We start from the raw sequence: 15,544 nt of genomic DNA on the forward strand, positions 1-15,544 counted from the left end.
CTCGCATTGCAAAAGAAGTGCAAGTTGAAAAGATCATCAATGACATCAAAGTGCCAGGTCCTCTCACATGCTCAAAAGCTTCACATTTGTCTAACTTTTGTGGGCAGTATGCTTTTGTCTGTATTACAGAGCCCACTAAGGAAGATGAAGCATTTCTGGAGCCTGAGTGGATTCAGGCCATGCAAGAAGAATTACATCAGTTCGAGCTCAACAATGTCTGGGAATTCATCAAACGTCCAGATTCTCGCAAGCACAATATCATCGGCACAAAGTGGATCTACCGCAACAAGCAAGATGAAAATGGCCTTGTGGTGAGGAATAAGGCACGGCTTGTAGCTCAAGGCCACACACAGGTTGAAGGAATTGATTTCGATGAAACTTTTGCACCTGTTGCTAGACTTGAGGCTATTCGCATATTACTTGCTTATGCTAACCATCATGATATCACTTTATATCAAATGGATGTGAAAAGTGCATTCCTTAATGGTAAGCTTGAGGAAGAAGTATATGTTGCTCAACCCCCAGGTTTTGAAGATCCAAAGAATCGTGACAGAGTCTTCAGACTCAACAAGGCCCTCTATGGCCTCAAGCAGGCCCCACGGGCTTGGTATGATACCTTGAAGGAACTCCTCATGAAGAAAGGCTTCAAACCCGGTTCACTCGACCCTACTCTTTTCACTAAATCTTATGATGGTGAATTGTTTGTGTGCCAAATATATGTTGATGATATTATCTTTGGCTGTACTGACCAACGTTATAGTGATGAATTTGCCTATATGATGAGTGAAGAATATCAAATGTCTAGGATGGGAGAGTTGAAATTCTTCTTAGGTCTTGAAATTCGTCAACAACATAATGGCATATTCATCTCTCAGGAGAAATACCTCAAGGATGTACTGAGAAAATTCGGTATGCAAGATTGCAAAGGTGTCAAAATTCCTATGCCCACAAATAGCCATCTGTGCACTGATGAAAATGGTATTGACTTCGATGATAAGGTATACCGCTCCATGATAGGTTCCTTATTGTACTTATGTGCATCTAGGCAAGATATAATGCTTAGTCTTTGCATGTGTGCCCGATTTCAAGCTACACCGAAGGAATCACACCATAAGGCTGTGAAGCATATTCTTCGATATCTAGCTCACACACCAACACTTGGATTATGGTACCCCAAGGGCTCGGTTTTTGATCTTGTTGGATATTCTGACTCTGACTATGTTGGTGATCGTGTGGATCGCAAGTCAACATCTGGTACATATCATTTCCTCAAACGATCTTTGGTCTGTTGGTCCTCGAACAAACAGAACTGCATATCACTATCTACTGCTGAAGCGGAGTACACTGCCGCTGGTTCTTGCTGTGCCCAATTGCTATGGATGAAGCAAACTCTCAAGGACTACGGCGTTAACATGAAGAATGTGCCTCTCTACTGTGACAATGAGAGTGCCATCAAGATTGCTCACAACCCAATTCAGCACTCGAAGACAAAGCACATTCAGATTCGTCATCATTCTCTTCGTGATCATGTGTTGAAGGGCGACATTTCTATTGAGCATGTGAAGACTGAAGAACAGCTAGCCGATATCTTCACAAAGCCCTTGGATGAGAAGAGATTTAGCAAGTTGCGGTGTGAGCTAAATATCCTAGAATCTTCGAATATTCTTTGAAAAGGACACTCATCCTAACACTTATGAAAAATTGATGACTTAGATGTGCAACACATGAAGAAATGTTTTTCTTACTTCAATGAAGAATAACACTCTTAGTGTGAAGAAATTAACGAAGAATTTGATTCTCAGAACCCTACGATAATTGTACGCGGTGTCTGAAATCATCATTCTTATATGGTGGGTCACGCCACCACCAAAAGTTGAAATTCCTCAATTATTCATATTCTTCAACTTTGCATAGTCTTAACTGGTTCCGTCGTTTTTCTTCATTGGCTATATATATATATATATATATATATATGAGTTTATGTCCTCTACAGCATTCACTTATTGCTATTTCTTCAAGTTGGTTTTCTGCTAAGTGAATGTGATCGGACCCTTCCCCTCTATGCTTTACTCAACCCAATCTGTTCACAAATTCTTCATGTGCGTTCTATTTGAAACTCGTTCAAAATCTTCACTGTGTCCTTGTCAGCTGAAGAAATTGCGAACAGAACTTTAAAACCTATCTTATCTAAATTTTCAGCTTTGCCACTCAAACCATTCCGCATCCCACGATACACTTATCCACTCACCCACGATCTAACACGATCTCCACCTCTCACTACGTGGGTGACACATGTCGTGCGGATGAGAAGGGTGAGGGGCACGTTCGTCCAATTTCTTTGGGCGAGCAGTTTTTCACCGTGGCTATAAATACCCCTCATTCCCTTCCTCACTTCTTTTACTCCGCTCGACCTCTCTCTCTAGCTCGAGCTTCTCAAACCCTAGCACCGCCGCTACTTCATCGCCGCCGGTGAGGAGGAGCTTCACTGCCTCGACCTCGTCGCCGACGTACTCGCGCCGACCGCGGAAATCTTCACTCCGCCGCCGCCGTAGCCATCTTCCTCCGCCAAGTTAGGGCATGGAAGATCTGCATAGACAAACTTCACATCTCCTCACTCCAGTTCGTCGTGTTCTTCATCCAGGGTAATTAAAAGTTACTTTTACTTCCCTCGTTGATTTGAATGATTATCTACAAAATCTTCAAAAGTGTTTTTCTTCATATCTTCACACACTGAACACCTCACAAGTCATCTGTTCTTGATTCGTTTCTCTAAGCATCATTTTTCTTCAAGATTCCTCAATTGTGTGGATCTTCGATCTATAAAACTCTGGAACCTAAGACAAAGAACGCTTAGTGAAAATCTTCAAGACTCATCTGGTCAAATTCCTCAAACTTGTTCTTTTTGAAAAACCTTCTAAGAACGCATATGACCTCTCCAAATTCCTCGCAACTATACTCTGTTCATAGGTACACATGTCAGCTGCTGAATCACTAGGTTCTCATCAACTTAACTCATTTGCAGTGTTCCACGAAGAAAATTTGCATACTTCTTCAGAGAATTCGATTGTTCAAATTCCTCAACTGAAGAAAAGGGCTGATGGTAAAAGGCCACAGAAGGGAGGAAAGAGGCCTGAGGTAAATAAAACGTTTGAAATCCCTGATGACATATATGCTGGGTACTGCACACCTACTGAGGAAACCAAGAATGAGCGCAAAGTGTGCAAACAGAGGATAGAGAGGAGATGGGCAAGAGAATGGAGGGAGTACAGATATGTCACTCCTAAGTACAGTAAGAAATTCGCACTCAATCCTCCATGCCCAAGAGCTCCATTGGCACCTGGCCAAATAGGAGATCCCACCAGCCTCAAGCGTGGTGAGGACTATCTTGATGAATGGGCCAAGCGCCAAACCAAGTTGGCTAAGCAAGCCAGAGAAGTAGTGAGGAAATTCAATGAATACTCTACCACTGCTGCTACCTCTGCTGAGGCCTCTGCTGTCAAGCCAAAGAAGGTTATGTCTAAGAAGCCTGCACGTAGGCCAAGTTTCTCAGCAATGCCCTCACGGCCAGAATCATCAAAGCCCTCACGGCCAATTCCTCATGCTTCTCCTGTTCCTCCAAAGTCCTCGGCTCCTCCGCGAAAGCCTTTAGTTGTTCCGACCAAATCCTCAGCACCTGTGCATCTCGCTTCGTGCCAAAGGACTGCCGGCATCTCCATTACCTCAGGTGTCTCAGCTAGTTCCTCAGCTGCACCAAGTTCCTCAGCTGGCCCCTCACTGCTGAAGACAAAGGCCACTGCTAGACGAGGTCCTCGCCCAAGTCCTCAAAAGAAGCAAGTCGCTTTCCAATTGTCGTCTGATGAAGACGAAGCTGATGATGATGAACTTGCAGAAATCATCAGAGACAGGCAAGTCAGGGCCGCTAGAGCCAAAGGATCAGAAATGCCACTGCTTTTGGATCCCAAGCTGATACTCGACTACATTGATGATTGGCACAAGGACCCCAATACTCCCTTTCCTGACTTCAAGCTGACTCCTGGCCAGAGTCACATGCTGACCCACTTCATTCAAGAAGAAAAGTGGAAATTTGAGAAGGCCAGGCAGATCAAGAAAGCGCAGTACAAGAAAGAGCGCTATCTGAAGAAAAACGTTGTCTCTATGACAACTGAAGAACTTGTCACTATTCAGACTGAGATTAAGAAACTCAGTGATAACTTTGACGCATATCGCTCTGATTGGCTTGGAGCCAAGTTTCGTTTTGTGAAACTTGCGAATAACTTCACTTCCAATGTTGCAGCCCCAACGCAATAGGAAATTCCTCAGGCTGAAGCATCTGCTCAGCCTACTGAAGAAAATGCCAGCACCGCTGATGAAAATCAGGCTGCTAAAGATAATGTGAGTTCCAGGGCTGATGACCGCATTCCAGCCGCTGAAGAAATTGCCAGGGCACCCACTAGTGGTGTGCCTGAAGAAACTGAAGAACTCAGGGCAACTACATCAGTTGTGCCTGAAGAAATTCAACAAGATTCCTCAGCTACTCCTGCACCAACTTCAACTCCAATCCTTCCATATGCATCAGATGTGAAGAAGGCCAAGGCTGCAGAGCGTGCTACAGTGAAGAAAAGGAAAGCATCAGCTACTTCAGATTCTTCAGCTCCAAAGAAAATGAAGCCTATGACAAGTTCGTTTGCAAATCCGATTGATGCTGTTCCCATCTCAACCAGGCCATCAAAGGATCTTGTTCCTTTTGATGAAGAATATGTGATCCCCAGAGGATCTGATGAAGAAACTCCTTCTGCTTCTTCGTCTGAACCGTTGGATGAACAAATTGAAGTGGATGCGATCCCTTCAACACCTATCATCTCCTCGCCTATGCCTCAGTTCACAGCTGAAGAGGCTGGCGTTGAAGAAATAGAAGATGAAGATGTGGACATTGGCTGCTCCACACCCGTAATCAGTGATGAATTCTGGGAAAGTCAGCATCCAAACTCTCCAATGTTCACCCCTCTATAGCAAATTCCTCAGTCCCCCACACAAACTGTTCACATGGGCTCTGAAGAAACTTATCCCACTGCATCTGTCCATGAGGAAAATCTAGCCACTAGTGCTGAAGAAACTGCTGCTGCTGAACAACCAACGACGCAGACTGCCACTGAGGAGGAACTAGAAATTCCTCAGCCTGAAGAAGCTGCGATTGAGATTCCTGAGGTCGTGATGCAACTCACTGACACTCCTCTGCCGAAGCCAAAGGATCCTTTCTCACGCAAGCAAAAGTTCAAGGATGATGATTTCTTCGGCGAGCACATATTCTTCGAAGATTACAACCCATATGACTCTGCTCGCATTAGGAAGAGGCGTTTTTGGACTGCCAGTCAAGCAAATTTCTATTCCTTAGTGCTGTTCAACAAGGAGAAAATCTTCTACCATGAGCATATTCCTCACGTGGATATGGAATCTCTACCGTGCTTCGCACCAGTCCTCAGTGCTCTTCACGATGCTGGACTGCTCAACTTTTGCTCTGACATCTGCTATTGGAATGAAGAACTGATTCTTCAATTCTATGCAACGCTGCACATCACCGGAGATGCTGAAGATGTGAATTCATGGGTGTTGGACTGGATGTCTGGAAACACTCACTACACCGCATCAGCCTCTGAATTGCTTTGTGCTCTACCACTCAGTCCTCCCCTTGAAGAAGCTCGCTGCATCTACAGTGAACCTGAGCTCACACATCATTACATGCAGGTGCTGATGAAGCCTTTGAAACCAGGTCAGGCACCAGGAACCAAATTCCTCGTGAAGGAATTGTTGTACGTGCTCAGAACTATCTATCGTATTCTTACGAGGACAATCAATCCCATTAAAGGCCACGGCTCATCTGATGAGGAAATTGTTGGCATCATGAAGAATATGGTATTCAACATCGTTCATGGCATTCCTGTCAATTATCACGATTTCTTCATGAGGACTATGGCCAATGTTGCACTGTCTCCGTTTGAGCTGAAGCCTTATGCACCTTGGATTATGAGATTCCTCAGGACAAGGTCTTCACTCAACTACAAAGCTGATTTCCAGAATCACCTCAGCTACTTGCCCCCATTTGAAGTCCTCAAGCAGACATATTCCTCAGTTGATGGAAAGATCAAGGCACAAGCTGTAATTGATGAAGGCATTCGTCCATTGGATGGTCAGTTTCGCAAAGCTGCATCTTATTCCACCAATGATGACTCTGCCACACATGACTCTGCCAATGCACAGAAGTCCACTCCTCAAGCCACTGCTTCGCGCGTGATGACTGACCGTGAACTTCTGCTTAGTCTTCACCAGAAGGTGGATCGAAATCACAAATGGGTTAAGCGTCAGTTTGGTTCACTTCTTCACAACATGACTGCCACACACAATGCAGTGAAGAAAGACCACTACTACCTCCATCAAGTCTTCGATTGCACCTGGGCAATCCTGTCACATCTATATGGTGAAGAAGATCTGAAGAACATGGGTCTCAAAGAAGATTTTGACTGGTCTGTACCTCCACCGAAGAAATTCAAGAAGGTCCAAGTTCCTTCTCTGGTGGCCAGCTCATTTTCTTCATCACGCGACATTGATGAACATGAAGATTTGGACGATGTCGGAGTAGTGGGCCACGGGTAGGCCAATCCGAGCCCCAGAACCTTTCAAGACATCGGGGCAGGCTGCGCCCCTCAAGACCCCAGGACAAAGAGCCGCCTTCAAGAAGCCAACGGTAGGATGGCCAACTGATCACTCACGGCCGAGTCCCAGGGACGACTTCAGGGAAAGCCGACTCCCAACTGGCGACTTCCAGAGAAGCCGACTTTGGGGAGTCGGCCTGCGACTCCAACACCCCCACGACCTCATCAAGTGGGACGGGGCAGGGGAGTGGTAACGATGAAGCCCGCCCCTGCCCCTTACCAAGGGCAGGCATGGCCACAGCACGCCGTACCCCGGAAGATCTCCGTGCGGCGTGGCACTGTTGCCATGCCAGCGCTGACATCAGCACCGCAGGGTCGAATCTTGCACCCACGATGGCTTGTCTGTACGGCCTAGAGGCAGCGGGTCCCACCAGTCGGTGAGACCCCAGGAGACGGCAAGAGGACCGCCAGTCAAACCCGTCGGGAGTCGGCCCCTGGGAGTCGGCCGAGCCCTCCCCCGGGGCCCACGCGCCATTAATCAAGATGTGATGGGGAGTGGCAATAGTGATCGCCCACCAAGCGGTGGGGCTGTTGCCACGACCTCGTGACCAAGCCCGTGTCATCAGAACCATGGCTACAGTAATCAGCAGCCGGCAAGACCCGCCCGCGACGGACGGGGCCTGTCGACTCCGTACCAGGCCAGTCAGCGGGGCCCGCCAGCCGGCGGGCCCCAGCGGTCGGCAAAGAAGACGGAGGCCAGAGGCGCTGACGGCTGGGCCCGCGTCCAGCTGGATTACCATTGTACCCCTGGGGGTAGGCCTATATAAACCCCCAGGGCACCCATGCAAAGGGTTGGAACCCATTAGCTGTAGACCAGATCATATAGAAGGGAGAGAGAGCTAGCCTTGCCCTCTCCTACCTCCAAGAAACAGCTCAAGGAGCAACCGTGTAAACACTTTGCCATAGTGATCATGCGGAGACCCCGCAGAGCAGCAGTAGGGGTATTATCTCCCCGGAGAGCCCTGAAGCTGGGTAAGATTCACCGGCATGCATGTCTTCGCCTCATCCCGTTTCCAGGCACCGGCGACGTTCTACTCGCCCCCACCATGATAAGCCATCCGTTGGCATATGTCGCACCAAAACCCCGATATTTGGCGCCCACCGTGGGGCTTGGTGCACCGCCGTCCGGAGACCTGTTCTGGACGGGAACCCTTTTTCTCCCTGGCGAGCGCAGCCAGCCAGGCACGCTAGACGGAGTTTGCGCCGACACGCTAAGCGGCGTTGAGATCACCTGCGCAGCCAGCTGCCTGGCCGAACTTGTCGGCGAGGTCCGCCTCTCCGATGAACCTGCATCCAACGCAGGCACGGGCGACCCCGAGAGCCTCCTCGCGGGCCTCCTCGATCAACTCCACATTTCTGGCGAGCCTGCCGTAGACTTGGAGTCTGTGGGCTCCACTGACCCGATGCTGGTCGACTCTGACACCGCGTCGCTCGACGCGTTCCCCACCAATGTGGTGGTCTACGATGAACCTCTCCCTCGCGCGGAGAGCAGCGAAAGCACCGTCACCGAGGTGCTCATCATCAGTCATGACGAGCTCCCCGGCGGAGGAGCGCACGACTCACTCGGCATGGCGCTACAAGACCTAACTGCGCCCATTCCAGAAGACGCTGACGCAGAGACGTTGGAGGCGCGCCGCCTTCGGCTTGTTGAAGGCGCGAAGAAGCTGGCCAGCATGAGGCGCTTGTCAGAAGCCTACCAGCGGGAGATGGATCGCGCCGTCGGCGGCTCGCCGGCCCCGGTGGGGCCCAGCCGCCTTGGCGCGGTCCAGCAACGCGGTGTAGCCATTGCCAACCTGTTTGGGGCAAGCCGCCCTGTGTACGCTACACCAGCGGAGAACATCCGAGCCGCCTAGGCAGCGGCGGACGAGCTGGACAATTTTGAGGGCGAAGAACGTCGCCTCATGATGGAGCGAGTCCAGCGGCTCCTCGACGCGGTCGTCGCGCAGAACGAGGCCGGCTGCCGCATGGAGGCGCCGCAGCGGCCAAACGACGACCTTCACCGAGATCAAGGTGTGAGTCTCGGACACCGACTGGCGGTGCCCGAGGAAGAAGAGACAAGGAGCCGGCTGTCAGCCATAGTCGGACTCGCATTACCATAGAGCGCGACCGAGACGGCCGCCCGAGAGCAGTGAAACGACGGGACGACTGTCCGCCTCCCCCTCCCGTAAGGAGAGGCGAGTCTCCCCGCCGCCTGTTGACCATCCGACTCTCGGCGACCGCCTTGGCCGCCGAGAGGGAGTTTGAGAGAATGACGCCCGCCATCGGATTGACCGACTTCACCGATCCTTAGCGCTGGAAGAAGAAGACGAGCTGGGTCTGCCTTGTTTCGGGCCCCGCATTCGGGACGAGCCCTTTCCCAGAGGGTTCACGCTCCCAAGAGACACGCCCAAGTATACCGGCTCCGTGAAGCCGGAAGACTGGCTAGTCGACTACTCCACGGCAGTCAGCATAGCAAACGGCAACAAGCGTGTCGCCGTAAAGTACGTTTCGCTCATGCTCCAGGGCACGGCCCGGACATGGCTGAACATCCTAAAGCCCCGCAGCATCAACAGCTGTGTCGTCTTCACTGAAGCATTCGTCCACAACTTCACCGGCACGTACAAGCGTCCTCCCAAGCCTCGTCAGCTCTCCTTGTGCGTGCAAGGCCCCGACGAGTCGACTCGTGATTACCTCATGCGTTGGGCCGAGCTTCGGAACTCCTGTGACGGCATGCAAGAGGTGCAGGCCATCGAGTACTTCACAGCCGGGTGTAGAGAAGGCACCCTCCTCAAGCACAAGCTCCTCTGCGATGAGCCAGAAACCCTCGACGAGCTGCTGATCATAGCGGACAAGTATGCCACGGCCGACTCCTCCATGAAGGCGCAGATTCAAATCAGCACAACTAGCAAAGTGGCCCCTCAAGCTCCAAGAACTCCGGCGGCAGACGCCAACCGGCGACAACATCAGGGCAACCACAAGCACAAGGCCCCGCAGCCGGCTTCCAGCAGCTGGCAAGTCGCGACCGTTGAAGCCCAGCAGCCAGATGAGCAGCCTCCGCCCAAGTGACAGAAAGGCGGCAAGCCAAACTGGTTGCCGGCCTTCTCCTACGAACAGACCCTGGATGGACGTTGCAAGTTTCATAGCGCCGCGAAGCCGTCGAATCACACCACCCAAAAGTGCCACTGGCTCACCAGGATCGCCAAGGGAGACGGCCTCCTGCCTCCCCCGCCAGCTGGGCAGCCGCCTCCGCCCCAGCAGCCGGCTGTTAGGCCAGTCGGCGCGGTACAAGACGAATACCCTGAAGAGCACAGAGCCTACATGGTGTTTACCAGTATGGCTGATGATCGACGCAGCAGGCGGCTGCAGCGACAAGAGGTGAATGCAGTAGCATCGGAGACGCCAGAGTTCATGCACTGGTCTAAAAAGCCCATCAGCTGGAGCAGGGCTGACCACCCAGAAGTGATGCCGAGTCCGGGCTCCTATGCCTTTGTCCTGGACGCCACCTTTGCTACGGACAAACGAGCCGCGCGTTTCTCGCGAGTTTTGATAGACGGAGGTAGCAGCATCAGTATCCTGTACAAGGACACCATGGAGAAGTTAGGAATCAAGCAAAGACAACTCCAGAACAACCGGACTGTTTTCCACGGCATTGTTCCTGGCTTTCCTGCTCACCTATCGGGAAGATCCTGATGGACGTCCTCTTTGGAGACAAAGATCACTTCCGCAGAGAGTCTGTTTGGTTTGAGGTGGTAGACCTTGAGAGCCCATACAATGCGCTACTTGGCCGACCTGCCTTGGCCAAGCTCATGGCGGTCCCCCACTACGCCTACCTCAAGATGAACATGCCCAGTTCCAGGGGTATTCTGACTATGGCCGGCGACTACCGGAAGTCGTCTTCTTGCGCGGCTGAGAGCAGTCGGCTGGCTGAGTCCCTGGTAATCGCGGCCGAGAAGCGTCTCCTTGAGCGGGTTGTGGCGATGGCTGGCAAGCAGCCAGAGGTATCGCCCAACCCGAAGGAGTCGGAGGCTGAAGGTTCGTTCAAACGGGCCAAAGAGACAAAGAAGATACCCTTGGATCCGGAGCACCCAGAGAGGTACGCCGTCGTAGGTGCAAACCTCGACAGCAAATAGGAAGGCGAGCTCGTCGATTTCCTCCATGAGAATCGGGACATCTTCGCATGGTCCCCCAAAGACATGCCGGGTGTACCGACGGAATTCGTCGAGCACAAGTTACATGTCCGATCTGATGCAAAGCCGGTCAGGCAGCCCCTGCGCTGCCTATCAGAAGAGAAGAGAAGAGTTGTCGGAGAAGAGATAGCCCGACTCCTAGCAGCCGGCTTCATTATGGAAGTGTTCTTTCCAGAATGGCTAGCAAATCCGGTCCTGGTACTGAAGAAGAACAAGCAGTGGCGAATGTGTATTGACTACACGAGCCTCAACAAGGCCTGCCCCAAGGACCCATTTGCTCTACCAAGAATCGATCAGGTGATAGACTCCACAGCCGGATGCGAGCTGTTGAGTTTTTTGGATGCATACTCAGGATATCACCAGATCAAGCTGAACCCGGCTGACAGACTGAAGACCGCCTTCATCACACCGTTTGGAGCCTTCTGCTACCTCACTATGACGTTCGGCTTAAGGAATGCCGGCACCACCTTTCAGCGTTGCATGCAGAAGTGCCTCCTGAAGCAGCTCGGCAGGAACGCCCACGTCTACGTAGACGACGTGGTGCTGAAGACGGAAAAGCATGGAACACTGCTGGAAGATCTCAAGGAGACCTTTGAGAACCTACGCCGATTCCAGATCAAGCTCAATCCCGAGAAGTGTGTCTTCGGAGTACCAGCCGGCCAGTTCCTTGGCTTCCTGGTCTCTGAACGCGGCATAGAATGCAACCCAGTAAGATCAAGGCCATTGAGAGAATGGAGGTAACTAGCCGACTGCTGGATGTGCAAAAGTTCATCGGCTGCTTGGCGTCCATCAGCCGATTCATCAGTCGGCTGGGCGAGAAAGCTCTCCCGTTATACCAACTCATGAAGAAGACCAGTTTTTTCAAGTGGAACCATAAGGAAGACGAAGCTTTTCTCCAGTTGAAGAAGATGCTGACTACCCCACCCGTCCTGGCGGCTCCGACCCCCAAGGAACCTATGCTCCTGTACATCGCCGCCACCAGCCGGGTAGTCAGCACGGTCATTGTAGTGGAACGCAAGGAGGAAGGCAAGGCGCTACCGATCCAGAGACCGGTATATTACCTGAGCGAGGTACTGTTGACCTCCAAGCAGAACTACCCCCACTACCAGAAGATGTGCTATGGCGTACACTTTGCTGCCAAGAAATTGAAGCCTTACTTTCAAGAGCATCCAAGCATGGTGGTCTGCACGGCCCCACTTGCCGGGATCATTGGTAGCCGAGATGCTTCTGGCCGAGTGGCGAAGTGGGCCATAGAGCTGGCTCCTTACACCATCCACTACCAGCCCCGCACCGCTATCAAGTCACAAGCACTGGCCGACTTCCTCGTCGACTGGGCCGAGACCCAGTACCTACCTCCAGCGCCTGACTCCACCCATTGGCGGATGCATTTCGACGGCTCCAAGATGCGCACCGGCTTGGGAGCCGGCGTCGTCCTCACCTCTCCTAAAGGCGACAAGCTCAAATACGCACTACAAATCCATTTTGCCGCCTCCAACAACGTCGCCGAGTACGAGGCGCTCATTCACGGGCTCTGGCTTGCCAAAGTACTTGGCATCCGCCGGATCTTGTGTTATGGCGACTTGGACTTAGTGGTCCAGCAATCATCTGGTGACTGGGACGCGAAAGATGCAAACATGGCAAGTTACCGTTTCCTCGTGCAGCAACTCAGCGGGTATTTCGAAGGGTGCGAGTTCCTCCTTGTGCCAAGAACTGACAACGACCAAGCAGATGCCTTGGCATGAATCGGCTCTACCCGCCAAGAAATACCATCTGGCGTCGCCCTTCAATGCCTCCTCAAGCCGTCTGTCAAGCCTTCACCAGAATCAGACTCCATTTTTGTGCCGGCTCCTCCCGAAGACGTCGGATCCGACTCTAGAGCTCCGGCAGTCGGTACGGGGATTTTGGTGGATGACTCCAAAGCCGCCACAGTCGAACCCGGCCCGGGGACTGCGGCAGCGGACTTGAAGACTCCAGAACTCGACCCAAGGGCCGCGCCAGTCGGCCTGGGGACTTCATTAACCCAGCAAGTGGTTGTTGACTCCAACCCGCCGCCTCCCAGCCCACCCGCTCTCGTCCAAGTTGCAGTTCTGGCAGTCGAAGAAATAGCAGCACCCTCATGGGCCCAGCCCATCCTCAAATTCCTGGTGAACAAAGAGCTACCGACTGATGAGACCTCCGCTCGGCAAGTACAACGTCGGGCGGCAGCCTACACCATAGTCAACAGAGAGCTGGTCAGGCGCAGCGTCACTGGTGTCTACCAGCGCTGCGTAGAGCCAGAGCAGGGCCAAGCAATTCTCAAATACATCCATCAAGGCGAGTGCGTCCACCATGCGGCTTCAAGAGCACTCGTCGCCAAAGCCTTTCGACACGGTTTCTTCTGGCCAACTGCCTTGGAAGAGGCCAAGGAGTTGGTCCAAAAATGCAAAGGGTGCCAGAAGTTTAGCTCCAAGCCGCACTAGCCAGCTTCTGCACTCAAGACCATCCCCATTGCCTGGCCTTTCATAGTTTGGGGTCTAGACATGGTGGGACCATTCAAGACAACATGAGGTGGCTTAACTCACTTACTTGTCGCAGTGGACAAGTTCACCAAGTGGATAGAAGCGAAGCCAATCAAGAAGCTGAACGGTCCAACTGCCGTGACTTTCATCGCCGATATCACAATTCGGTACGGCATACCACATAGCATCATCACCGACAACGGCACAAATTTCGCCAAAGGCGCCTTGGCCCGTTTCTGCGCGACACAAGGCATCCGACTGGACCTAGCGTCCGTCGCCCATCCACAGTCAAATAGCCAAGTGGAGCGAGCAAATGGCCTCATCCTGTCCGGCATCAAGCCTTGGCTGATCGAGCCTCTGGAGCGCTCGGCTGGCTGCTGGCTCGATGAGTTACCAGCCGTCCTCTGGAGTCTGCGCACGACTCCAAACAATTCAACCGGCTTCACGCCTTTCTTCCTCCTCTATGGTGCCGAAGCCGTCATCCCAACGGACATAGATCGACTCCCCACGAGTCACCATGTATACCGAGGAGGAAGCGGAAGAAGCACGGCAAGACGGCGTTGATCTGCTGGAAGAGGGCCGGCTGTTGGCACTCAGTCGGTCTAGAATCTACCAGCAGAGCCTGCACCGATACCACAGCAGGAAGGTCAAGCCAAGATCCTTCCAAGAAGGCGACCTTGTGCTTCGGCTGATCCAGCGAACAGCTGGCCAGCACAAGCTGTCAGCGCCTTGGGAAGGCCCTTTTATCATCAGCAAAGTACTGGGCAACGACTCCTACTGCCTGATTGATGCTCAGAAACCCCGAGCACGCAAGAGGGACGACTCCGGCAAGGAGACGGAGCGGCCATGGAATGCAAATCTCCTCTGAAGATTTTACAGTTGATGCAGTATGTACCACGCTACCTTTTGTATTAAAGTACCAAGACTTCGGGCCCCCCGAGACGAGCTCGGGGACTGCCCTCTTTTGTCTGTATGATAAAAATTATGCCTACAAGTATGTTACTCTTTGTCATGCCGCTTGGCACCGGGCTGGACAAGTCGGCCCAGGGACTTGCCGCCTTGCACTATGAAATGCTTCTGTAGCCGGACAAGTAGTGTGCAACACCTAAAACGTCTTCTGCCAGAAGCCGCAGCTCGCAGAGCGACTGTACGGTGGGCAGAGGTAAGGTAGAATGGGTGTTCGTATGAAAAATGGTTAAGGACTCAAAGAATAAAACATAGCTCAAGACAGCTTCCAGCCTTTTTCGAAAACCGACTCTTGAATAGTTGGATTGCCGTCTTCTATTCAACTTGCTCAAAAACTCTTAAAAACGGCTAAGTACTTGCCTTCCCAAAGTAGCCAAGCATTTGATCCAGCGACAGTCCGCAGAGCGGCTGTCCGATTGGCAAGGCAGGCAACTAAGAGAAAGTGGCAAAGGAAAAAAGCCAAAAGAGCAATGAGCAAGAAAAGATAGAACTCGGATAAATATATTTATATAACATAGGCCCTTGGCCGAATCTTCGAGCAGAAGTTCAAAATACACCCCGTGAGTGGAATTGTGCGAATTAACAAGTTCTTCAAAGACTACTGAAGCAGATAAAATAAAGATAAAGCGGCAGCTTAGGAAGCAGCAGACGGATTCGGAGGGTCGGAGGAGGCGCCAGCGTCAGGCGTCGGGGCGGCCGGCTAGGTAGTCTCGGCTTGATTGCCACCGGCAGCAGTCGACTCGGTCGCACGCGGCTCGTGGCTGGATGCACGGTTGAGCTGAGGCTGGCCGTCTGCTCCGTCTTCTGGTGCCTCCGCCTCGCCTCCGTCCTCCGCCTCGCCCTCTTCCTCGACGCTGGAGCCAATCACCTCCGCCGAGTCCTCGCCGTAGTCTGGGTTCATCCCAAACCACTCCAGCAGTACCTCCTCGCCGTCTTCAGACCGCTCGGGGACGAAGATGCTGGTGTCGGTGTACTCGGCGATCGCCGCAGCACGCTTGACGAGGGCGTCTTCCGCAGCTGCCAGTTCCAGCTGGGCCTCCGACCGAAGCGTGGCCAGCCGGTCTAGATCTAGCCCCGGATACCATGCCTTGACGAACTCCAAGGCCCGGCGCGCTCCAGCTCGGGCTGAAGAGCCCTTCCAGGCCTAAAGACGACCAGCCGTGACCTCAGCTAGTCGGCCGTCAGGCTGGGGGTGCGCGGAGCCTGC

This window comes from Triticum urartu, chromosome 6A (assembly GCF_056163025.1).
Source record: "Triticum urartu cultivar PI428250 chromosome 6A, HENAU_Tu73, whole genome shotgun sequence".
In the NCBI taxonomy this organism is placed as follows: Eukaryota; Viridiplantae; Streptophyta; class Magnoliopsida; order Poales; family Poaceae; genus Triticum; species Triticum urartu.